The sequence below is a fragment of the Scyliorhinus torazame genome, chromosome 9, assembly GCF_047496885.1.
Source record: "Scyliorhinus torazame isolate Kashiwa2021f chromosome 9, sScyTor2.1, whole genome shotgun sequence".
NCBI classification, from domain to species: domain Eukaryota; kingdom Metazoa; phylum Chordata; class Chondrichthyes; order Carcharhiniformes; family Scyliorhinidae; genus Scyliorhinus; species Scyliorhinus torazame.
The window spans coordinates 202,007,708-202,033,992 of NC_092715.1; the positions used below are offsets into that span (position 1 = coordinate 202,007,708).

Consider the following 26,285-nt stretch of genomic DNA (forward strand, 5'->3'; position numbering starts at 1 on the left):
TCGATCTGTCAGTCGTTGGGTCCTGTACACAGTCAAAGTCTGCCCCCCCCCCCCCCAATGATTAGCCGGTGCGTCGCTATGTCAGGGATTTCTGCCATGGTCTTCTTGATGAAGCTCGGGTCTTCCCAGTTGGGCGCGTGCTACCGGTGCCCCATCCAGGGTCCCGCTAACATGACGTACAGTCCCCCTGGGTCCAACGACCGTCTTTGTCGCCCTAAACATCGTCCATTTGCTGATCAGTATTGCCACCCCCCCTGGCCCTCGTCCCATAACAGGAATGGTAGGTCTGTCTCACCCAGCCCTTTCTTACCCGCAGTCTGTCCTGCTCTCTCAGGTGCGTCTCTTGAAGGAAGATTATGTCTGCCTTCATGTTTCTTAGGTGGTTGAGGACTCTGGATCTTTTTACTGGGCTGTTGAGTCCCCTTTACGTTCCAGGTGACTATCCTGGAGGGGGGCTTCTGTCCCCTCGCTCCTGTGTGATTAACCGTATTCACCTGGTGGACGTGTCCCTGCCCTCCGGGGTTCCCCCTTGTTAGGGGGCCGTCCAGGATGGTCGCTGTCACTGCTCTCTATGCGGTTGGGCCCCTGCGCTCCGGGGCTTCCCTCCGTCCAGGGGACCCCCTTCACTCTGGGGTTTCCCTTCGCCCAGAGGCCGTACTGGGTGGATGCTTGCAGCGATTCCTTGTTCCGAGCCCTTGGTTGCGGCACTCTGTAGCCCTATTGCTGTTCCTTTACTAGCCTTGTTTGTCCCTCCGTCCTTGTGTTGTTCCCTCCCTTTCCTCCCCCTTTCTCCCCCTCTCCCATATATCCATCCTTTGTCCCTCTTTCCCCTGCTCCTATCCCCGTTTGCTGTCCAGCCTCTGTTGAGTGGTCCCACCCGCCCTCTGGCGCTGCCCCCTCTGTTGGGGGCGCGCTGCGGCCCTGCTTTTTTGCCATGTCCCCGGTGCTAGCTTCTTGCTAGTGCGGCGACCCCCCTCGAGGGAGTTACTGTCTCGCTTCTCCCCTGCCCAGCCTCTGATGTTTTTGCCCACTCTTCCCCCCGCTCTACCCTGCGCTCCCCCTGTCTTCTCCGCTACTCTCATACCCTTGTGCTGGGCCTGGTTTCCCACCTATGTTGGTTCGTTGGGTAGCGGTTTGCTTTTTGTTCAGGATGTGCTTGCCATGTTGGGGGTCGGGCAAGGGGGACTGGCATTGCCTCACCCCCCCCTCCCTGTCGGCGTGTTGTTGCTCCTTACCAGGGGCCCCGTGTTTCTACCCTTGCTGTTGGTTTTCCAGCCCGTGTTCTTCGATAAATTTGTTTGCGTCGGCGGGGGCTGTAAAGAATTACTCTCTTTCTTGGTATGTGACCCAGAGTTTCGCTGGGTACAGCATACCAAAGCGCACATTGTTCCTGTGAAGGGCTGCTTTTGCTCTGTTTAATTCAGTCCGTCTCCTGGCGAGGTCTGCCCCAATTTCCTTGTACACTCTAATGTGATGTCCTTCCATCTGCAGGTTCTGTTTTGCCTGGCCCAGCGCAGGATTGTTTCCCTGTCTTTGTACCGGTGCAGTTTGGCTATAACTGCCCTCGGGTGTTCCCCGCCCCTGGGTTTCGGGCACAGCGACCGGTGCGCTCTGTCCATTTCTGGTGGGTTGGGGAAAGTTTCACTGCCGACTTAGTTGCCCAGAATCTCGGCCACGTAGGCCGTGGGGTTTCTACCCTCAATCCCCTCTGGTAGGCCCACTATCCTGACATTTTGTCGTCTTGAGCGGTTTTCCTGGTCGTCCACCCTGCCCTTCAGGCTTTCCTGCGTTGTCCAGTCTTGCCACCTCTTTCTCTAGGGCTGTGATCGCGTCGCTCATGTCAGTCGCAGCCCTCTCCAGCTCCTTAATGGTCGCCTTTTGCGTTTCCAGTTTTTCCTCCTGGGCTTCCAGTTTCTTCTCTGCTCTGCCCAGGGCGAGCTGCACCTCCGCCAGGGCCTTGGCCATTGATTTTTTTTTTTTTATAAATATTTTATTGAAAATTTTTGGTCAACCAACACAGTACATTGTGCATCCTTTACACAATATTATAACAACACAAATAACAATGACCTATTTTATAAACAAAAAATGAATAAATAATAAATAACAAAAATGAAAACTAACCCTAATTGGCAACTGCCTTATCACAAGTAACACTCTCAAAATATAATTTAACAGTCCAATATATAATTACCTGTCGCAACGACCTATACATATTATACAGTATATATTAACAACCCTGAGAGTCCTTCTGGTTCCTCCTCTCTCCCCCCCCCCCCCCCCCCCCCCCCGATCCTGGGCGGCTGCTGCTGCCTTCTTTTTTCCATTCCATCTATCTTTCTGCGAGGTATTCAACGAACGGTTGCCACCGCCTGGTGAACCCTTGAGCCGACCCCCTTAGAACGAACTTAATCCGCTCTAGCTTTATAAACCTTGCCATGTCATTTATCCAGGTCTCCACCCCCGGGGGCTTGGCTTCTTTCCACATTAACAATATCCTGCGCCGGGCTACTAGGGACGCAAAGGCCAAAACATCGGCCTCTCTCGCCTCCTGCACTCCCGGCTCTCGAACTTCCCATCCACAAACAGATCTTTCAGTTGCGTTATTCCTGCTCTTTGCCACATTCCATATCCCCCATCCATTCCCCCCGGGGCAAACCTATGGTTGTTTCTTATCGGGGACCCCCCCAAGGCTCCAGTCTTTCCCCTATGCCGTCTCCACTGTCCCCAAATCTTCAGTGTAGCCACCACCACCGGGCTTGTGGTGTAGTTCCTCGGTGAGAACGGCAATGGGGCTGTCACCATAGCCTGTAGGCTAGTCCCCCTACAGGACGCCCTCTCTAATCTCTTCCACGCCGCTCCCTCCTCCTCTCCCATCCACTTACACACCATTGAAATATTAGCGGCCCAATAATACTCACTTAGGCTCGGCAGTGCCAGCCCCCCCCTATCCCTGCTACGCTGTAAGAATCCCTTCCTCACTCTCGGGGTCTTCCCGGCCCACACAAAACCCATGATGCTCTTTTCAATCCTTTTAAAAAAAAGCCTTCGTGATCACCACCGGGAGGCACTGAAACACAAAGAGGAATCTCGAGAGGACCACCATCTTAACCGCCTGCACCGTCCCTGCCAGTGACAGGGATACCATATCCCATCTCTTGAAATCCTCCTCCATTTGTTCCACCAACCGCGTTAAATTTAACCTATGCAATGTGCCCCAATTCTTGGCTATCTGGATCCCCAGGTAACGAAAGTCCCTTGTTACCTTCCTCAACGATAGGTCCTCTATTTCTCTACTCTGCTCCCCTGGATGCACCACAAACAACTCACTTTTCCCCATGTTCAATTTATACCCTGAAAACTCCCCAAACTCCCCAAGTATCCGCATTATTTCTGGTATCCCCTCCGCCGGGTCTGCCACGTATAGTAGCAAATCGTCCGCATACAAAGATACCCGGTGTTCTTCTCCTCCTCTAAGTACTCCCCTCCACTTCTTGGAACCCCTCAACGCTATCGCCAGGGGCTCAATCGCCAGTGCAAACAATAATGGGGACAGAGGGCATCCCTGCCTTATCCCTCTATGGAGCCAAAAATATGCAGATCCCCGTCCATTCGTGACCACGCTCGCCATCGGGGCCCTATACAACAGCTGCACCCATCTAACATACCCCTCTCCAAAACCAAATCTCCTCAACACCTCCCACAAATAATCCCACTCCACTCTATCAAATGCTTTCTCGGCATCCATCGCCACTACTATCTCCGTTTCCCCCTCTGGTGGGGCCATCATCATTACCCCTAACAGCCTCCGTATATTCGTGTTCAGCTGTCTCCCCTTCACAAACCCAGTTTGGTCCTCGTGGACCACCCCCGGGACACATTCCTCTATTCTCATTGCCATTACCTTGGCCAGGATCTTGGCATCTACATTTAGGAGGGAAATAGGTCTATAGGACCCGCATTGTAGTGGGTCCTTTTCCTTCTTTAAGAGAAGCGATATCGTTGCTTCAGACATAGTCGGGGGCAGTTGTCCCCTTTCCTTTGACTCATTAAAGGTCCTCGTCAATACCAGGGCGAGCAAGTCCACATATTTTCTATAGAATTCGACTGGGAATCCATCCGGTCCCGGGGCCTTTCCCGCCTGCATGCTCCTAATTCCTTTCACCACTTCTTCTACCTCGATCTGTGATCCCAGTCCCACCCTTTCCTGCTCTTCCACCTTGGGAAATTCCAGCCGATCCAAGAAGCCCATCATTCTCTCCCTCCCATCCGGGGGTTGAGCTTCATATAATTTTTTATAAAATGTCTTGAACACTCCATTCACTCTCTCCGCTCCCCGCTCCATCTCTCCTTCCTCATCCCTCAATGACCTATTTTATAAACAAAAAATGAATAAAAAATAAATAACAAAAATGAAAACTAACCCTAATTGGCAACTGCCTTATCACAAGTAACACTCTCCAAAAATATAATTTAACAGTCCAATATATAATTATCTGTCGCAACGACCTATACATATTATACAGTATATATTAACAACCCTGAGAGTCCTTCTGGTTCCTCCTCTCTCTCTCTCTCTCTCTCTCTCTCTCTCTCTCTCTCTCTCTCTCTCTCTCTCTCTCTCTCTCTCTCTCTCTCTCTCTCTCTCCCCCCCCCCCCCCCCCCCCCCCCCCCCGATCCTGGGCGGCTGCTGCTGCCTTCTTTTTTCCATTCCATCTATCTTTCTGCGAGGTATTCAACGAACGGTTGCCACCGCCTGGTGAACCCTTGAGCCGACCCCCTTAGAACGAACTTAATCCGCTCTAGCTTTATAAACCTTGCCATGTCATTTATCCAGGTCTATTTCCCTCGCTGCTCCCCTTTTCCTCAATTGGTGTGCCAGCAACCTGCTCGCCTTCTCCCCATATTCGTACTGTACACCCTGTGCCTTCCTCCATTGTGCCTCTGCAGTGCCCGTAGTCAGCAAGTCAAATTCTACATGTAGCCTTTGCCTTTCCCTGTACAGTCCCTCCTCCGGTGCTTCCGCATATTGTCTGTCCCTCAAAAGTTCTTGCAGCAACCGCTCCCGTTCCTTACTCTCCTGCTTCCCTTTATGTGCCCTTCATTGATATCAGCTCCCCTCTAACCACCGCCTTCAACGCCTCCCAGACCACTCCCACCTGGACCTCCCCATTATCATTGAGTTCCAAGTACTTTTCAATGCACCCCCTCACCCTGAGACACCCCCCCTCATCTGCCATTAGTCCCCTGTCCATTCTCCAGGGTGGGCGCCCTCCTGTTTCCTCCCCTATCTCCAAGTCTACCCAGTGTGGAGCGTGATCCGAAATGGCTATAGCCGTATACTCCGTTCCCTTCACCTTCGGGATCAATGCCCTTCCCAGCTCAAAAAAGTCTATTCGCGAGTAGACTTTATGGACATAGGAGAAAAACGAGAACTCCTTACTCCTAGGTCTGCTAAATCTCCACGGGTCTACACCTCCCATCTGCTCCATAAAATCTTTAAGTACCTTGGCTGCTGCCGGCCTCCTTCCAGTCCTGGACTTCGACCTATCCAGCCCTGGTTCCAACACCGTATTAAAATCTCCCCCCATTATCAGCTTTCCCATCTCTAGGTCCGGAATGCGTCCTAGCATCCGCCTCATAAAATTGGCATCATCCCAGTTCGGGGCATATACGTTTACCAAAACCACCGTCTCCCCCTGTAGTTTGCCACTCACCATCACGTATCTGCCCCCGTTATCCGCCACTATAGTCTTTGCCCCGAACATTACCCGCTTCCCCACTAATATAGCCACCCCCCTGTTTTTCGCATCTAGCCCCGAATGGAACACCTGCCCCACCCATCCTTTGCGTAGCCTAACCTGGTCTATCAGTTTCAGGTGCGTTTCCTGTAACATAACCACATCTGCCTTAAGTTTCTTAAGGTGTGCAAGTACCCGTGCCCTCTTTATCGGCCCGTTCAGCCCTCTCACGTTCCACGTGATCAGCCGGGTTGGGGGGCTTCCTACCCCCCCCCATGTCGATTAGCCATCCCCTTTTTCCAGCTCCTCACCCGGTTCCCACGCAGCTGTATCTCCCCCAGGCGGTGCCCCCCCGCCCATCCACTCCCATATCAGCTCCCCCCTCTCCCCGGCAGCAGCAACCCAGCTAGATCCCCCGCTAGCGTAATTACTCCCCCCATGTTGCTCCCAGAAGTCAGCAAACTCTGGCCGACCTCGGCTCGCACCGTGCGACGCCCCCTCCTTCCTGCTTCTCTATTCCCGCCATGATTATCATAGCGCGGGAACCAAGCCCACGCTCCTCCCTTGGCCCCACCCCCAATGGCCAACGCCCCATCTCCCCCTCCTCCCCCCATCACCACCTGTGGAAGAGAGAAAAGTTACCACATCGCAGGATTAGTACATAAAACTCCTCTTTTCCCCCCCCTTTTTAACCCCCCTCTTCGCCCCCCCCACATTCGCTCCACCACTTTGTTCAAACGTTCTTTTTAATAACCCGCTCATTCCAGTTTTTCTTCCACAATAAAAGTCCACGCTTCATCCGCCGTCTCAAAGTAGTGGTGCCTCCCTCGATATGTGACCCACAGTCTTGCCGGTTGCAGCATTCCAAATTTTATCTTCTTTTCATGAAGCACCGCCTTGGCCCGATTAAAGCTCGCCCTCCTTCTCGCCACCTCCGCACTCCAGTCTTGATAAACGCGGATCACCGCGTTCTCCCATTTACTGCTCCGAGTTTTCTTCGCCCATCTAAGGACCATTTCTCTATCCTTAAAACGGAGGAATCTCACCACTATGGCTCTGGGAATTTCTCCTGCTCTCGGTCCTGCGCCATCACTCGGTATGCTCCCTCCGGGACCCGCCGGGGCCTCCGCTCCCATTAACGAGTGCAGCATCGTGCTCACATATGCCCCGACGTCCGCTCCCTCCGCACCTTCAGGAAGACCAAGAATCCTCAGGTTGTTCCTCCTTGCGTTGTTCTCCAGTGCCTCCAACCGTTCCACACATCGTCCCCGTCCCCCCCCCAAACCACCACCACCACCTTTCTGAAGAGACTCTTTTCAGGTAAGTTTGGTTTTCTTTTTTGAGAAGCGTGAAAGGAGAGAGGAAGTGTTCTGTCCCTTTAACAGTTTTCTTTTTCTAAATCTTCCTTTTCTTTTGTTTTTTTCTCCCCCCCGCCCCCCCCCCCCCCCCCGCCACCCCCAAAAGAGGGAGTTTTTGTTTTCTTTTTTGTCCTCCTCACTCACCCTGGAACCAGAGAGAGAGAAAGGCTTCTCGTCGGGCCGGGAGTCCCCCTTTGTTCCGCCGCTGCCTGCCTCGTGGTGGTTGCCGTCGGGGGGTCGGGCCTCGTTGCTGGCTCGGACCCCGCTTTGGCTCAGGCCGCCACTCCTCCTGCCCCGCGATTCGCTGCCCTGCGTTGTTGGCCTGTGCACCGCTGCCGCCCGCGTTCTGCTGTGGGGGGCTTGGCTCGGTCGGTCGGGCCAGCTTGCAGGCTGTCCGATGTGCTGTCTCTGTTCGGGGGTGGGGTGGGGGGGGGGCAACTCTCTCCGGTCGCTTCCTGGTCTCCGGCCCCTGGCTCCTCCCATGCAGCTTTCCTCCGCCCAGGCCGCAGCGTACCGCTCCGGTCCCTTGCCGCCTCCTCTCCTTCTCCCCGGGGAGGCTCTCCCCTCGTGCTTCTGCTGCTGCTCGCTTCGCTCCCGAGCGCCCGGGTCTCCGGCCCCGCTTGGAGTCCGGGTCGCTCCTTTTCGTTCTCTCCCGCCGTGCGGGGGCCCAGTCGGCCAAATTCGCACACCCGGGCGCACGTTTTTCGTGGGGGTAACGGGACGCAACTATTATTTCTCCCCCCCCCCCCCCCCAATCCGGAGCTCCTCTACCAATAAAATAATTCTAAGTGTGGGCTAAACTCCCCAGGGCCCAAAAAGTGACTAAGTGCCGTTAGATAGCGGTGGGAAACCTGCCGGCAGAGCTGGCAGGAAACTCCCAGCAAAACACTTAGAAACGCTTCGGTTAAATTGCATCGAAGGAGTCTGCAAAGGAATGTAGACAGGTTACACAAGTGAGCAAAAACTTGGCAGGTGGAATGTAACGTAGGAAACTGTGAACTTGCCCACTTTGGCAGGAAGAATAGAGAAGCAGCATATTATTTAAATGGAGAGAGATTGCAGGACTCTGGTGCAGAGGGATTTGACTGTCCTGATGAATCGGGAAGTTTGTATACTGGTACAGCAAGTAATTAGGAAGCCAAATGGAATGATGTTGTTTATTGCAAGGGGAATGAAATTAAAAAGTAAGGACGTTATTTTAGAAAGGATATATAATATTAGAAGCAGTTCAGAGAAGATTCACTCGACTGATTCCTGGGATTGGAGGTGGAGAGGGTTGTGCCGCCTGGACCTGTATCCATTGTACTTTGGAAGATTGAGTGAGAGGTGTTCATGTTAAAACATATAGTTTCCTGACGGTACTTAACAGACTGGATGCTGAAAGGATGTTTCACCGTATGGGAGAGACTAGAGCTAGGGTGCGCATTTAAGACTCACCAGAGAAGAATCTTTGGAACTTTCTTCCCTAGAGAGCAGTGGAGGCAGGGTCAATGAATATTTTTAAGACAGAGTTAGATAGATTCTTGACTAACAATGGAGTTAAACGTCAGGGGTTACCAGAGTTAGGTGGAATGTAGAGTTGAGGCCACAATCAGATCATCCATGAACTCATTGAATGGCAGAACAGGTTTCAGGGGTTGAATGATCTTCTCCTGATTTGTACACTCGTACCATACTTTTTGTACCATGCAGAAGTAGCACCAGACCTACCTTCATAACTGTCGGCCTACAGCAAAAAATTACCAAAAGTAAAAAGAAACAAAAATGTAACTTGCACAATCAGTGTAACACATAGCAGAATTCTAATTAACTGCAGTCATGTTTTGTGAGTGTTCATGCTACTATGAGGAACTTGAGGAGAGTATATAGAAGCACATTTAGCACGCTTCAGCAGATCTACAAATAGATAAAATGCAACTGAACAAAGAAGAAAATATTTTTCAGGATTTTAAATGATTTGTGAATCCGATAAATATACAATTAATATGTTGGAAGCCACATTGGGACAATTAACATAAGTTGACATAACTGAAGGATTTTGACTTGAAGCTTTTTAACAGAGACAGTTGCCAATAACTGTTTCAATAATGTAGTTATTCTGGTATAAATCATTGTAGATCACATGTTTTTCAAAGACAACTGGCAGTATAGCTGAAAGTAGGTTGAATTATGAATTCTTTTGCAAGAATTTCTGTGTCTTTGTGTTTTAAAAAAAAACGTGGTTTATACAATGTAAATTCAACTAAAATAGTAGTTCTTTCAGTATGTGCAATCCAATCACATGTAATCTGGCAATGTATTTGAATTCCATGGTTTTCAGTCCCTGCAATGACGTATAATTTGCTGTTTTAAACGCATGGGAATTCCTCCCTAATTCCCTACACTCTGACTTGTGGTCCATAACAGTCATTTCCATGCTGATTTTAATAACTTTTGCAGTAAGAAAACTTATTATCTTGTATATTTTGGATTCTTTAATTCATGTTCACATTTTCATAATGTGTAGCAGCACTTAAAATGTTTGAATATTTCAGTGGTGACTCTCAACTGCGTGAATGACTGATAATGTCCACATCATTGCAAGCATTAATTTTGTAATTCCAACCCCCCCCATCACACTTGTTGTGACATTTAACTCATCTTGAAATGCTTGTAAAATATATGGCAGTCTTCTCTGCAACACACATCAGCTATTGGACAAAGATTCATTTTTAAATTGAATAGTGCATAATATTAAGCTGTAGCTGTAAGACCATGAACAACTAGAATGGCATTCTTGACCCATTCAGTTACATCTTTCCACAAATGTTTATACATACATATATATATATATTTATATATACATCCCAATTGTATAGTTAAAGAATAAATCCAGAGTTTTTCACTTGTTGCAGTGAGTTATTACAATTATTTTCTCTAATCTTTGTTTGAAAAGTATTAAGTAAATGAAATAATGCAAGTAGTTGTACATCTATCAATGTTCAATATTCAGTTCACTGGGGAATTCACTCTTAGTCAGACGGAAACGGTATGCTGTGCCACCGCCAGGCATTCCATTCTCAAATGCAATAGGGAGGGTGCTAAAAGTGATTAATACCCACTGACTTTGCTTGATTCATGCCTCCTGCTGTCTGATTGTTACTGGGGCATAGAGAATTCAGCAGTCCAGACTGGTCTACTATTTGAAAGAAGATATGTGCCAACTAGAGGTGCAGTGAAGGTTAACAGGAAATAAAGGGTAATCAATGCAAAATGTCCTAGAATGCATTACTCTAAAAATAATTTTACTGTGATACGTGATTGCTAATTACAAAATCATTCAGATCAGAAAGCAATACTAAAAAAAATATTTTAAAATTATTTATAGACACATTGATGTTTGTAACATAAATTGTTTTTCTTCTAGAGGATAATTAGCAAACATTTTAATGTAAATTGTGACTACTCGACTTGCATTGATTACATCACAGCAGTGAACCTTCCAGGGAGGATAACATCACACATCAATTAGAGAGAGTATTCTGGCTGTTGATATCTACATGACTGCCACAGCAGCCAGTAAAGATAGGCAAATATCACACATCCTTGCTTTCAAATGCCCTGTATATATGTTTTTAATTTTAACAAAGACACCAGAAATTACTTCAAGGCTTTGCTATCATTTTTCAAAATATCATCTGCACTATTATTGTAATCACCTTAAAATATTTATTTGCTGTTTAGCTGCTTGTGAGCTGTTATTGCAAATACAATGATTTGAAAACTTGAAAATAGGCTAGAATTTTTCCCTTGGCCGTTTGTATTCGCATCCAAAAGAATGTTAAGGAGCAAATTTCCCTGACTTGTTTTTAAGGTGTAAGCTTGTAAACTGAACTTCACACCTATTAATTACTGTAGTTTTCTTAATAGTTGAATAGCCCCTTGGCAATTGCGGAGGAACTGTCAAAGATTTGGCTAAAAACTGCCACTTCAGCGGTCTCTTTCATTCTTTTAAGATTCTTCAGCCCATTGTGGTGTGGTTTAGTAGTAATTTAAACTCTCCATAGCTTAAAGTTTGCTGGCTAGTTTTCTGCAAGAATGCCCAGCCCATGCTTACATGGTCATACATCTGTTTGGCTATTGGCATTCTTTTATCCCTTTTCCGTGAGGGATAACAACATTTTTACTCAGTTGCATATGTGAATGAAATTTAAGTAACCAGAGATACCTATCCACATATATTTTGCATACTAAGTAAAATAATTGTTGTTATTTAATGGCTTCAACATACCTCATTCTGAAGTCAAAAATATAATTCTGTTTTTAATTACCAAGAAACCTTATGGTGAAGTGAGGGCAGGGGGGAGGAGGGTCATCTGGCGAGCATCAAGTCAATCATTCCTTTGATTACCTATCAGATGTGTAAGGTGCTTAACTCAGCCATTACGTTGGGAATTGATGCTGACCCCGTTACAATAGCATCTGTAGGAAATTCAAATTCCTTGCAGCTGTTTGAAATTTTTGGTTCATTTTTATTATGTTGATGCTCAATAATATTTGTTTTCAGTGCTCACAAAACTTGAAGAACAACTCATGAAATTAAAACAAACTAAACTGGGGTTGGCACAGTGGTTAGCACTGCTGCCTACGGCGCTGAGGACCCAGATTCTATCCCGGCCCTGGGTCACTGTCTGTGGAGTTTCCATATTCTCCCCGTGTCTGCATGGGTTTCACCCCCACAACCCAAAGATGTGCAAGTTATGTGGATCGGCCACACTAAATTGCCGCTTAATTGAAAAAAAATAATTGGGTACTCTAAATTTTTTTTTTTTTTAAAACAAACTAAACGGCAATAAGGAAGAAAAATGGCTGTCCTTCCTGATTTTGTTCATGTGCTCTATCATTTTGCTGTGGCATATGTTTGAATATTATGTCAAAAAGTACAATTTCAAGTTTAATATATAATTGTGCATTTTGTTGTTTCAAGAATTCCATTGATATTATGAGGCTTGCAAACTTAGACAAAAGTTAATTATCGACAGCTTAATGTATGCTATTGATTAGATTTTTCTTTTGGAAACAAATACTTTATGCTGATGTAATCCTTGCTGTTACTCCCCCGGCTCAAAGTTTCTTTCAAGTTTAGTTCACTGAAGTGAGCAGTGCTTATGGATGAGTGTTCTCACTCTTTGCAGGGCGTTCTCAGCCAACTGTAAAATGCAAGTCATGACAACCACTTCGTTTTTTTTTAGGTCTGTCTTGAAAAACCTGATGCTTAACCCAGTTATTAATTAAGTGTAAGTGAACCTTGAACCTCCTCTTAGTTTTCTTTAATTGTATCTATTTCAGTTCTCAAGGACTGGTGGTGTAAAGGTAAGGCACAAGTAAAAGTAGATTGCTTCTACTGATTCGAGGTAGTTTTCTTAGTTGTTGTTTATTTCTTAACACATGCGTGACCAATGCAAATGTCTTGAAATGGAACCACTTGCCAGATTTCATGCAACTCTAGACTGAGCTTAATTGAAATCTGGAGTTAAAGTTCTATTAAATATGAGTGTGATTCAAATGACTGTATCTAAAACATAGCATTGCATTTGCCAGTATTACAAATTGAGAAAAGTTATCATAAATGCTTTGTTTTCTACCCCTTTATTCTATGCCTTTCATCCATGCTGGATGGATGTCGCTGAATTCGCATCAAATCGATACTGATTATATTTATGTTATTTTTTTCTTTGCATTTTTGTTTGAATTTTATTATCTTTTTAGATATATTTTTAAAAATGCAGTACTGCAGAACAATTAAACTTATTTATTCAGTTCATTGACTTTGCCGAGTGCTCTTATTGTCAAATACAAACAACTACTCTCTCAATGTAATAGAAGTTTTCATAGTTAATAACAAATGTAGTTAAAATATGGGGAAAATCTAATTTCTACGCTGTTTTTGAGTCAAAGGAAGGATAAATGCATTTTATGTTATAATAGAATCAAATGTAAGAACATAACTTAGTTCTGAATGTATATGCCAGTATGGAGGTGAGATGCAGAAAGATGCTTTTCAGATATCCGTTGATCTTCAGTTGTGCTCAGTCACATTTGTTCTAATTTTCCAGATATTAAAATGTGTTTAGTAACTTTCTTTCTGAAATTTTCAAAGCACTTCTTTTATCGATTAACAACCATTATTATGTTAGGCCACTGAATGCTATACTTTAAGTTGTTTAAACTTCATCATGTTAGGTTAAAAAGTTGGGGGGTATAGTGCGTACAAAATCTAATTTTTGTCAATATCACAAATTATTACAATATTATTTTTAGTGAATGGAGTCCTGATAAATGTTCAGTAGATTATTTTTTGCTGTTTTCTGTGCATCTAGAGCCTTTTTGTTATTTGATCGATAGCCAAATAAAACAAGTACCTGGATGGACAACTAAAACTGTAGCATATTGGTAAAATGATTGTACATAAACTGCCCATTGATCTGCCTTTGAGTGGAAGACTTTGCATTGAAATAGCTGTTTTAAAGTCTTTATTTAATTTTTAATGACTGACCATACTGTTGCAACAAACTAATCAAAGTGAATTTGCTTGAAGAAATTGTTCAAATATCGAATGATTTTTGTTTCATGTAGGGCAAAATATTTCTTCCATTTCCATTTCAGGCGATAGCATTAATCAATTTAGAAGTAATGTTTTTGTTGGCAGATCCAAGAAATTGATTTGAAACCAACCTTTAAGAGTAAGCCAGTGTTAATTTTTCTGTTAAACTGTGATGCACGGATGCAGTGAAAATCATTTTATTGGAAGTAGATGAGTGGTAACTCTTATGAAACTTTAGCAAACATCGGATAAGTATGCTGTTGACACAACGCAGCTTTTTACATGGGATTTAGGATCGGCAATAGTTAAAGACTTATTTCTACTTTGAGAGCATTTTTAAGGCAAGCTGTATTGTGTATTACCAAAAAGTTGCTAAACAAAAGCTTGAGTTTATGATCTATATTTTATATATATTATCCAACATAAATATTCTGCAGCATTTGGAGAACATATTTTGTATTCCCTGAGATCATAGGCAAGTAACCATATGCTTTGTCGATACTGCTCGCATGAAGGGGCATTGTAACCAATTTTGTTTTGGCCTACCCATCTTGGCACCTCGATGGTCCGGTTAAGATCAGCGGCTTTCTATCTGCTGAAATTGGTAGAAATTATTCTAATCTATGCTTTGGGTATACTATTATTTGTATTATTTTAGATTTTTCAATCCACTGACAGTAAAGAGAGAACTTTTGCACAGTTTAAGAAAACCCAGATATAAATGCCATTTTAAAAAGAAAAAAGGAGGTTTTAAGAAATTGACAAAATGATAAGAATGTGAATTATTCTTCACCTTGTCTAATAAATAGAAAATGGGGCATGCTGTTCTCTAGTAGCAAATAAGTTTTTAATCAGATAAGTGTTTAATGAAGTCTTAATTAAAATGGAGGGTGCAAAGGTACAGATAAGATTTATAATTATTGAACCTTTGATTCGTAGAATCAATACCGTAGCATTCTTATTCAGTTTTTAATAGCCGTAACCTATAAAGTGATTTCTTTAGAAAAAAAATGTAGAACACTATAATTTTATTGACATCAGTAACCGTTTTGTAAAATTAATGTAAAACTCCTGTAACGGAGTCTTTACCATTTAAATTTATGCAGGCAGAAGGATTACTTTGAGTAAAGTAGTTAGAAGTGGATACATTATTTCTGAGCCACATAAATAAGATCACAAGAGATTTCGAGTCAGGTAAGAGACTGGATGCCATGTTTGAAGAATAAGAGTTGTTTCATTTTTCTTTTTAGTGGAATAAATTCATCAGAAGAAGCAAATATATGCTATTGTAAGTAATAGAACTTTGAAATACTAGGTTGATGCCAGAAAGCCGCACAAGAGATATAAATTCCAAGCAAATAATAGTGCAGAAGCCCAGCTAAAACAACTTGTATTTATGTAGTGCCTTTAACATAGTGAAACATCCCAAGACACTCCACATGAGCATTACCAAACAAAATTTGACACCACCCACAGAAGGAGATTTAAAGGAATGACTAAAAGCATTGTCACGGAGGTAGGTTTTAAAGAGTGCCTTACAGGACAAAGCGAGGCAAAGAGGTTTAGGGAGGGAAAATTCCAGAGCTTAGGGCCTTGGCAGTTGAAGGCATGGCCACCAAAGACGGAGTGATTAAAATCGGGAATGTTAAAAGAGGCCAGAATTGGAGGAGTGCAGATATCTCTGAGGGTTGTTGGCCTGGAGAGATTAGTAATGGGGAGATTGAGGCCGCGAGGATTTGAAAACAAGGATGAGAATTTTAAAATAGAGGTGTTCCTTAGCTGAAAGACAAATGCAGGTCAGTGAGCACAGGGTGATGAATGAAAGGGGCTTGTCCATGGACAGCAAAGCTTTGTATAACCCTAAATTTATGGTGGGTGGAACATGGAATCTGGTCAGGATTGCATTGGAATAGTCAAGTTTACAGTTAATAAATGAGGGTTTCAGCAATGGATAAGCCGAGGTTATGGAGGTGGAAATAGGCAGCCTAGCAGGAAGATATTCAGCCCATCATGCCTGTCCTAGTGTCAGCCCCTTAACGATATTGGCAATTTTGTTAGTGGCAACATTATAATTATTAATTATAGCTGACCTCTCTTTCCTAGCTTCCCTTTCAAATACTTAGCCAGTTGCATTTAAATAAGATTATTACATTCCCGCAATAGCTACTTGTGCTAATGCATCCCATGTTCTAAAAACCTGTTTTAAAAAAAATTATCATCTAACTTTCAGTTTTTGGATATTTAGAGATTCCAGATATTTACAATCACAGTAGTCTATTCCAGAGTACACAAACATTGTAATAATATAAAACTGATAGTTTTAATAATATTCAAGCTGGGTTGTAGTTTTGAATATAAGCTGTCTTTAAGGATGCCATATTTCCTCATCTTTGATAGCTGCTGGAAGTGTTTCAACAAATTAGAATTTTAATGTTGCTAATACAAATACCGTATTTTCAAAATTACCTGTCAACTTTTAATAGTTCCTCACATTTCAGTCTAAATTTGCATTTTAACAAAAGTTAAAACATTGCAGAGCAACATTCAAGCTGATCTTTTAATGATGCTTTGGCTTATTTCCAACCCATTGCAAACTACAAATGCATAAAATTGAAATTTTGTTCATTTTAAATAATAAATAAAATCAAAACAGTTTTTCGCATCTTTGCTTCATAATTTTACCTGGAGAAGTAAATTAAAAGAATTAAATTCCACTGTTCCGTATTCTTATTTGCACTTATCTATGTTCTGTAGTCTGAGAAATTTTAAGTTAATGCAAAATAGTTCTACCAGTAACACAAGCAGAACTAACAGAATTTTTAAAAAAGTAGCACTAAAATGATGTCTAACAGCCTCAGAAGATGCTGCTTACACCTACAACCCAAATGGAATATTTTAAGTTAACAGGGAGAGATATTTATGCTGATTCCATTTTTATGATTTGCTTCATTTTCATCTACAACTTCAGTAAATATCTAATGTTCAGCATTTTGACAGATATTTTAGAAATTTTATTTTTTGTCTGATAAATTATGCGAACAATGGTGCCTTTTAACCACTTTGTAGATGCACTGGACAGTGTGTAGTGTTGGTGATGTTGATAATGAATATCAGCTATCATACCTGTGCTTCTCATTGTAACTCATGACTTCTAATGGAGCCTTGTGTGAAAAGTGAAGCAGTGTCGAATGGCATTGTTAAAGTAAGAGATTTAGAGCAGAATAGTGAGGTTTAGGTAACTCAAATGGAGCCCGAGATTGTGCAAGGAACTTTTGTTTTACTCACGTCATATACACTTTGTCAGTTATTAGTTTAGATTGAAAAGATATCACTGATGCTCCTGCTTCTGTTTAAAATGATCTATTGCCATGGGCTGTAGTCTCCATTTCTGTTTGTGACATCACATGATAATTGCTGTTTTCAGAATTCTGATTTTCAAAACTGACTCAGATAAAAGTAATTTTAGTGGTTCCAAATCATTTATAAACATGAAATTTGACGACATTTCAATATGTAACCCAGTCAATTTAAATTTTCACCATTATAATTCATTAGAAGTTTAAGAAATGGTGCAGTGATTTACCATAGGTATTTCAAAATTACCGTTGAAATTATTTTTGTCTGTGCCACTGGTCTACAAAATCATAATCATCAATTTATACTTATTACCCTTATACTTATTAGCCAGGGTATGGGATTTGGTGATCACTTGGCCACAATGTGTGTTTGGGTTTTCATTTCCCTGGCGGCGGCTAATATGAAAGAGTGTCTAGTTTCTAAACTGCTTGCAGTATTAGCAGATTTCCTTGAATGCTTTAATGAAGTACAAATTTGGAGGATAATGAAGACTTTTAAATTATTCTAATTTTATTTAAAATATGTACTTTAAATGAAAGATGCAGTATGGGGTGGGTAGTACAGTATATAATACAAAATGACCGAACCTTTGGTACTGAGCAATCCTGTGACGCATACTGATGTTGACAATGGCAATAATAACAATAACTCTTAGAATTGTGTTTTTGTAGTGCTCATGCTGCACATCAACTATAATATCTGTAGCTGACGTGACACTGGGTGAATTGCACATGTACTTTCATGGTTATCAAATATTTTATTGATTGGATCAAATAACAAATAAGTAACTGCTGAAGAGTTTCATTAAAAGGTAGTTGAATGTCTTTGTTATCCGAGTACAGATGCATTATTTCCCAACTGGGTTGTCAAACCACTGTCTCCCTCATTTTCCTACCCCTGAACTTCAAATGGTACTCTCTCTGACTGCCTGGTCTACTACTGTAGCATTGCCAGTAGGAGCAATATAATACTAATTTTAATACTGCTTTTTTATTTGTTCATGGGATGTGGATGAGTTGATTGCTCTCTTAACCCATGCGGAACAAAGTTATGAATTATATCGGTCTCCGATAGTAAGGCACATGAATTAGTGTTACATCTATTCAGATATGTTTTGTTTTGTAGCAGAGATTTCTTTTACAGTATTTTGTATAGTGCCACTGGTTTAAGGAAAAAAACTATTATCTGCCTTCTGTTGTTTGATGTTCATACCTGCATTTCCCTCACATTCTTGCCAGGGCAAACACTTGTTTAACTGACTTGACAAGTTATCATTTATGATGAGAACTTGATATTTTGTTCTGTGATCTAGGCATTTTGCTTCCTTGCCAGTGTTAACAAAGATTGAGGAAATTATAATAGCATTTAAAGTACTGCCCATAAAAGATGGTGTCTGTATCAAATTGTCTGAAAATAATCTGGTTCAGATAATGTTGACAACATACCCTGTAACCTTCTGCCCCAGTCGTGCCAATGGTACAGTATCAATTCTAATGGCAGTGCAAACAAACAGCCATATTACAATGTCATATACTGTTGAGGGGGAGAAGGTCATTTACTCAAATGCACAAGTGTTGTACTGATTACTGGAGTTCATCAGGATAGGCAACTTGTGATTTGTTAAATATTTGGAGTATAGCAGGGTCTTTAAACTCTATCTATTGGTTACAGAATAACTGCAGCTGATGGCTGATGCTAACACTTCTAGGCTATCTTTTTTCGATTGGACTTACTGCCAGGCCAGATTTCTACGACACTGACATACTGCAGATTTTTTTTCCCCCTCTAGTGCAGTACAAAGGATCACGGCATACTGATGCTAAACATGAAGCATATAGAAGACATTAGGTTTTTGCAGAACAATTACCTTTATCCACTTAGTCGGCAACAATAACATGACCTCTGACATGCCATCTAGTGATACTGTACACTGTTGTTGACTGAACAAAGCTGCTCTTAGGTTCTAATGGCTGTTCAGTCAGGCACAGTTGGTGAATAATGAAATAACTGGGCCTTATTATTGCATGTTGGAAAAAAGCCCAATCTATAAAAATGTACCCCAGGAATCGAACATGGATAACCTTTCAAATTCTGCTTTCCAAGAAGTATTTTCTGTTTTTATGATGTAACTAATGTGTATTCACCGTGTAACAGCGCAATGAGTTGTGTTCTTTGCAGATATTGAGACTTTTATTCAAGATGTAATGTGTTTACTGCAGTGTTCATAACTGCTCAGACCAGCAAGCGAAAATGAATATCACTCCACAATCTCAATTTGACTATTTTATAAAGACTTCTCATCCTTTTTTTGATTCCCCTGCTACGGATTTATATTTTCTTACATATATTTTCGTCCTTATTTAAATAAGCAACCTAATTAAATAATTTTGTCTAAGGGCACTTTTTGTAATGTGGTGTAGAATTTTTTGTTAGACTGCATATTTTATCTGGTATTACTGAAGAGATGGTGGAAACCTTTTCTTGTTGAACTCCTCAATTTCTTCCTCCCCAACCCCCATCCCAGGAAAAACCGGTGGCAAGGGTTTACAGGAGGTAACAACAGTCAGTGTTAACGAGGGCTGTTCACTGCGCCAGATTAATGTTTTGTTCGGCTGGAGCACTGAACGGATGCTGAACAGTCTGATTCCCCGCAGAGACGGAGGAGAAAAGTCCATGACCAAGTTAGCATTGTTTAGTCCTGTGCACCTTCTAGTGTCTTGTCATAAACATTCACTGGCAGAGGTCTGGTGGTAGGTCCCTTGTCCGCCCAGTTGTTGGGTAGTATTGTAGTGGGGAAACACACATTTTTAATTGTTTTTTTGAAAGAACTGTTAACAGTTGGACATGGGTTTTTACTATGATTCTGAAAGTGAGTGCTGTGGACGCACCAATAAAAAGTATCTCTGAGAGCTGTTTTTTGTAGAAAGCGTGTTTGCTTTTCCACAGTGTAACAAACAGAAATTCAGAAAGAGAAGTGAGTATATACAATGCTGAATTTCTTTAATTAGTAAATGCAGTGTTCAGTAACGTTCACATTTTCCAGCAAAAGTCAGCTAAGTTATTTTAAATCAGTGTTTATATTATACTAAACAATTATTTTTCTTGGTGTCTATCACTATTTTCCAAAATTCAAAGTAAAAGTGGTAAACGGTCAGTTCTGGGAGAGGGGTAGATATTCTTTTACAACTAATTGTACCGATGGTTACCTAATTTACCTTCTAATCTGAGGGGTATGGTAGCATAGTGGTTATAAGTATTAGCCTAGTTTTCCAGTGGCCTGATCAATGGTCTAAAGAAATTAATTTAAGTCTCGCCGTGGCAATTGGTGTGTTTAAATTCAATTCATAAAATGCATTTGGAACAGAATGCTAGTTTCAGTAATAGTGACCATGAAACTACTGCATTGTCTGAAAAGCCCATCCAATTCACTAATGTGCATGAGGGAAGGAGGTCTGTCCTATATGTGACTCTGGACCCATGGCAATGTGACTGACTTGTAACTGCCCTCTGCCTAGCAAGCCACTCAATTGTATTGAAGAAAGCGACTCATAACCACCTTCCACAACTGTCTTGCCAGCGACGCCCACATTCCATGAATGAATAAAACAATGTTCCAAATGGGTGTTTCTGTTGAGATGCGGGAATTATGATTTTGCATTTATTTTGAATGACCTGAATAAGGCTTCAAGTTCCTCCACACCTCATTCAGGACAAATAAATTATAAATTGGGAGTGCTACTATTGAGGTTTTTTTTTTTGGAAGATTACTCAACTCTTCTGTACGTTAGGTATAAATTAAGCCTGACATTGTAGAATTCACACAAATTACAAACCTGCAATTTACAACACGTAGTGTATGATAGTGTCAGAAGTTCAAGTAAGAAAGTCTGCTGGCACACTGAGCGCGAATTTGCTTCTGGAGAACTCCTGTAACTAGATAATAGAATGGTCAGATTGTTTTTTGGGGGTGAGGGTGGGGTGCGCGGAGGAGATGTGTATAGCAAAAACTGTAAACTTGTGTAAGCCCATCCATTATTTTTAACTGCCTATTTCCATTGTGTTTTAATAAACACAAGCTCATTACCAAGTGATACAAGAACAATTTTCTGATGCCACAGATTTCCAAGCATTTTTTGCGTTGTGGTTATCAGAAATGCAAATGCTTTATTAATTGGCTGGACATTTCACTAATATTTAATAAGCAGTGTAAAAAATATGGATTGTTAGATTTCTGTTTTTCACTCTATGGTATTGATTTCATACTTGTAATCTTTTACACACTTGTAATCTTTCTGAAAAGCCAAAATAAAATTATTTAATTTTCCCCATCATTTTGGCACAAAGGCAGAATTTTCAGCAAAGACCAGGATTAATGAACATTCTGTTACATTGACCATTGATATTAAGTTTCTATACAAAGCTATATTGTCAACTTTTTAAGTTTTATAACATACTTGCTAGGTGGCTTCTGCAATCATTTTGAAAAGCAGCTTGCTGGGAGCTAGAAATTAAGCAGATATCTGTAAGTGAATGCCACCTTGTCACTATGGTAACCCCAAAATGCTTTCTTTTGATTTTCACTGAACTTGATGGGCAACTTCCTTTCTTTCGACTTGAGTTACTTTTGAAAATGGACATGCTGGGAACTGCCAGTCTGTCTAGCTAATCCATGAATAATAATTTATCACCTCAAAAATTTCCTTTATTGCCACAGCATCTTGTCTGGTTACCTGAGTGTTAAGTTGAGACTGACAAAGCCTTTTGGCTTGATCAGGTTGAAGTAGTTTCTGTTTAATGGGTCTAACAATAAGCTTTGTGTTTGGGGGAAAAATACTCTGTGATGTATTTGCACTTGACAGTTACATATTTAAAACAATAAAGTTAAACTGAGAAATCTATATATGTGCATAAATTGACTGTGAAATTATATTGATTTTCTGCTATCAGTACATAATGATTCAGTGACCCAGAATTTGTTGGAGTTGGGGCACCGTGGGTGAGTGCTGTGAGTTGAATTTTTCCCCCTTATCCTTCAGCTCCATTATTTTTGTACTGAAAATTGCTGGAAGTATGAATTGATATAATGGTCAAAGGAGCATTTTAGATCTTGGTAAACGGCAGGACAAATAGTTTGGTAAACGGCAGGACAAATAGTTTATCTCGCCTAATTAAATTTATGAATAGAGAAAGAAACCGAGAATAATGGCAAAGGAAATTGGACAATTCAGCGGAAAATTAAATGCAAAGAGGGAAGGAAATTGGGATTGAGAGAGAGAAATGAAAAGCGTCATGAACCCCACTGATCTTCAATGTGAGGGCATCCCAAATCCCAGAAGGAAAACTTGAAATGCCAGTTGTTAACTAATTATCTTTGGGATTTGGAAAAAATATGAGAAAAGGGATGAAACCTAGTGAAGAAAGGGGTCAGTCTTGTTCTAAATTGTGCAAATAACAAAAACATTTATTAAACTTTAAAACACATTAGAAAGGCAACAAAAAAGAACAACATTTACAGTTAACTACATTAGTGGTAGCAAGGGAAGATGCTAGCTGCCATGGGTGGGGGCTGCCAGGCCAGCTGAGTGGGCTAGTTCACGGATGCATACGTGGGGGGTTGAAGATCTATGTGGGAATGGTGGGGGGGGGGGGGGGGGGGGGGGGGTACTGCTGACGGGGAGGGGACTTTCAACGTGGAGGAGGATTGATGATGGTAGTTGCCCGAGGGCAGGCCAGGAGAGATGCGGACATGGGCCGAAGACTGGCCTAGGAGAGGTTATGGCTGATCGGCAGGGGAGGGGGAGGGGGGGGGGGGGGGGGGGGGGTGGTTCTCCCCGACCAGGCTGGTCACATGGAACGTTCAGGGACTGAATGGGCCAGTCAAAAGGGCACGTGTGTTCGCGCACTTGAGGCAACTGAAGGCGGACGTGGCCATGTTGTAGGAGACATATCTGAAGGTGGGGATCAGATTAGGTTAAGGAAGGGGTGGGTTGGACAAGTGTTCCATTTGAGGTTAGACTTTAAAACGAGGGGGGTGGCGATCTTGGTTAATAAGCGGGTGGCATTCGAGGTGGGGAATGTCGAAGTGGATCCGGGGGGTAGAAATGTATGATTAGTGGGAAACTGGAGGGAATGGTCGAGGTGTTGGTAAATATATATGCCCCAAACTGGGATGACGTGGAGTTTGTGAGGGGAATACTGGGGAAGATTCCAGACCTAGATTTACATCAACTGATTGTCGGGGGGAAATTTCAACATGCTCCTTGATCTAAGGTTGGACCGGTCGAGTTCCAGGTCGGGGAAGATATCAGCTATGGCGATGGAGCTCCGGGGTTCATGGAACACATTTTGGGGGGAGGGGGGGGGTCGATCCGTTTTGATTTGATTTGATTTGGTTTATTGTCACATGTACCGAGGTACAGTGAAAAGTATTTTTCTGCGGCCAAGGGAACATACACAGTACGCACATAGTAGACAAATTATCATAGAACTTACAGTGCAGAAGGAGGCCATTTGGCCCATCGAGTCTGCACCAGCTCTTGGAAATAGCACCCTACCCAAGATCAACATCTCCACCCTATCCCCATAACCCTGTAACCCCACCCAACACTAAGGGCAATTTTGGACACTAAGGGCAATTTATCATGGCCAATCCACCTAACCTGCACATCTTTGGACTGTGGGAGGAAACCGGAGCACCCGGAGGAAACCCACGCACACACTGGGAGGATGTGCAGACTCCGCACAGACAGTGACCCAAGCCGGAATCGAACCTGGGACCTTGGAGCTGTGAATCAATTGTGCTATCCACAATGCTACCGTGAGAATAATCAACAGAGAACATTGACAAATGGTACATCGACAAACAGTGATTGGTTACAGTGCGGAACAAGGGGCCACGCAAAGCAAATAGATGAGCAAGAGCAGCATAGGGTGTCGTGAATAGTGTTCTTACAGGGAACAGGTCAGTCCGAGGAATCTTATAGCTGTGGGGAAGAAGCTGTTCCTTTGTCTGGATGTGCGGATCTTCAGACTTCTGTACCTTCTGCCTGAAGGAAGGGTCTAAAGAAGGCAACGCCTAGGTGGGAGGGGTCTCTGATAATGCTGTCTGCCTTCCTGAGGCAGCGGGAGGTGTAGACAGAATCAATGTGAGGGTGGCAAGCTTGTGTGATGCGCTGGGCTGAGTTTGCCACACTCTGCAATTTCTTGCGATCTTGGACCGAGAAGTTGCCATACCTGGCTGTGATGCAGCCAGATAGGATACTCACTATCGCACATCTGTAGAAGTTTGTGATTGTCGATGCAGGCATGCCAAATGTCTTTAGCTTCCGTAGGAAGTAGAGATGTTGTTGGGCCTTCTTGACTGTTGCATCAACGTGAGTGGACCAGGACAGACTGTTGGTGATGATGACCCCTTGGAACGTAAAGCTATCGACCATCTCCACTTCGGAACCATTGATGCAGACAGGGTGTGTGTCGTGCTACACTTCCTGAAGTCGATGATCAGTTCCTTCATCTTTCCGACATTGGGAGAGAGGTTGTTTTCGGTACACCATGCAACCAAGTAATTTATCTCCCTTCTGTAGTCTGATTCGTTGTTGTTTGAGATACTGCCCATCACCGTCGCATCATCCGCAAACTTATAGATTGAGTTGGAGTTAAATCTTGACACAGTCGTGTGTACAGGGAGTACAATAGAGGACTTGAGCACACATTCTTGCGTGGCACCGGTGTTGAGGACTAATGCGGAGGAGTTGCTGTTGCCTATCCTGACCGATTGCGGTCTGTTGGTGAGGAAGGAGCCAGCTGCACAGGGAGGGGTCAAGCCCAAGTTTGCAGAGTTTGGTTATTAGTCTTGTCAGGATAATGGTGTTGAAGGCAGAGCTGTAGTCGGTGAACAGCAGTCTTGCATAGATGCCCTTGTTGTCGAGGTGTTCGAGTGTTTATAGTAGAGCCAGGGAGATAGCATCTTCTGCGGACCGGTTGCGGTGATAGGCAAACTGCAGTGGATCGAGACCGTCTGGGAGGCTGGCAGTGATCCGTCTTCTGTCTAGCCGCTCAAAGCATTTCATGATAACAGACGTCAGGGCCACCGGTTGGTAGTCGTTGAGGCAGGTTACCTTATTCTTCTTTGGTACTGGTATTATGGTAGTCTTCTTGAAGGAGGGGGGGACCTCCGAGCGGAGGAGTGAAGTGTTGAAGATATCTGCGAATACACTCGCTAGCTGGTCTGTGCAGGCTCTGAGTGCTCGCCCAGGGACTCCGTTGGGCCCATCGCTTTCCGCGGATTCACTTTCAAGAAGACAGCTCTTGCCTCTGAGGCTGTAATAGTGGGTATGGGTGTATCCAGGGCTTTTGGGGCGGGTGGCACTGATGCATTGGCTGACTGCTCAAAGCGGGCATAGAACTTGTTCAGATCATCGGGTAGGGATGCTGCAGCCCCAGCTATTCCGCCTGGCCTTGCTTTATCGCCTGTGATCTTGTGTAGGCCCTGCCAAAGACGTCGCGGGTTAGTGTTGTTGGCCTGGGACTCTAGTTTGATCCGGTATTGTATTTTTGCATCCCTAATAGCTTTCCATGCGTCGTACCTGGATTTCTTACATGGGTCAGGGTCGTCAGCCATGAACGCCTCCATCCGGAACTTCAGCAGGGAGTGAACCCTTTGATTGAGCCAGGGTATCCATTTGGAGAATACCTAATCGGGGACACTCGACCCACTTACTGATGAAGTCTGTGACGATGGTTGCGTACTCGTCCAGGTTAGCTGCCGCGGCCTTGAATATGGACTAGTCCACAGTCTCCGAGCAATCGCGGAGGATGTCCTCAGATTCCTCGGACCAGCACTGCACGGTTTCCTTGACGGTTCAGCATGCTTGAGTTGCTGTTTGTAAGCCGGAAGCCAGAAGTAGGAATACCAACTTGTGGTCGGATTTGCAAAGTGTGGTCGGGGAATGGAGCGGTAGGCACCTTTGATGCTCGTGTAGCAGAGGTCCAGGGTGTTTGCACCTCTGGTGGGGCAGGAGATATGTTGGTGGAGTTTGGGTAGGACCTTCCTGAGGTTGGCCTGGCTGAAGTCTCCGGCCACGATTTTCAGGGCTTCGGGGTGATTTGTTTCTTGGTTGTTGATGGTGGTATGTAATTCGTCAAGTGCTTTCTTCACTTCCGCCTCGGGATGCCTAGGAGTAAGGAGTATTTGTTCTACTCCCATGTGCATAAGATTTTTTCGTGATGGACGAAACGCTGCTGACT

At 43.3% G+C, this 26,285-nt stretch overlaps 1 protein-coding gene and 1 long non-coding RNA gene across 4 annotated transcripts in view; both read left to right on the top strand.

The window, feature by feature from the left end:
- Positions 1 to 26,285, top strand: part of zcchc7 (zinc finger, CCHC domain containing 7) — a 387,489-nt gene that overhangs the window by 35,669 nt on the left and 325,535 nt on the right. The gene's annotated exons all lie outside the window — the stretch shown is intronic.
- LOC140429684 (uncharacterized) overlaps positions 12,426 to 26,285 on the top strand; it is a 78,007-nt gene continuing 64,147 nt past the window's right edge. The window contains exon 1 of the long non-coding RNA XR_011949169.1: positions 12,426 to 12,451. This is a non-coding gene — a long non-coding RNA (uncharacterized lncRNA). The remainder of the gene's footprint in view (positions 12,452 to 26,285) is intronic.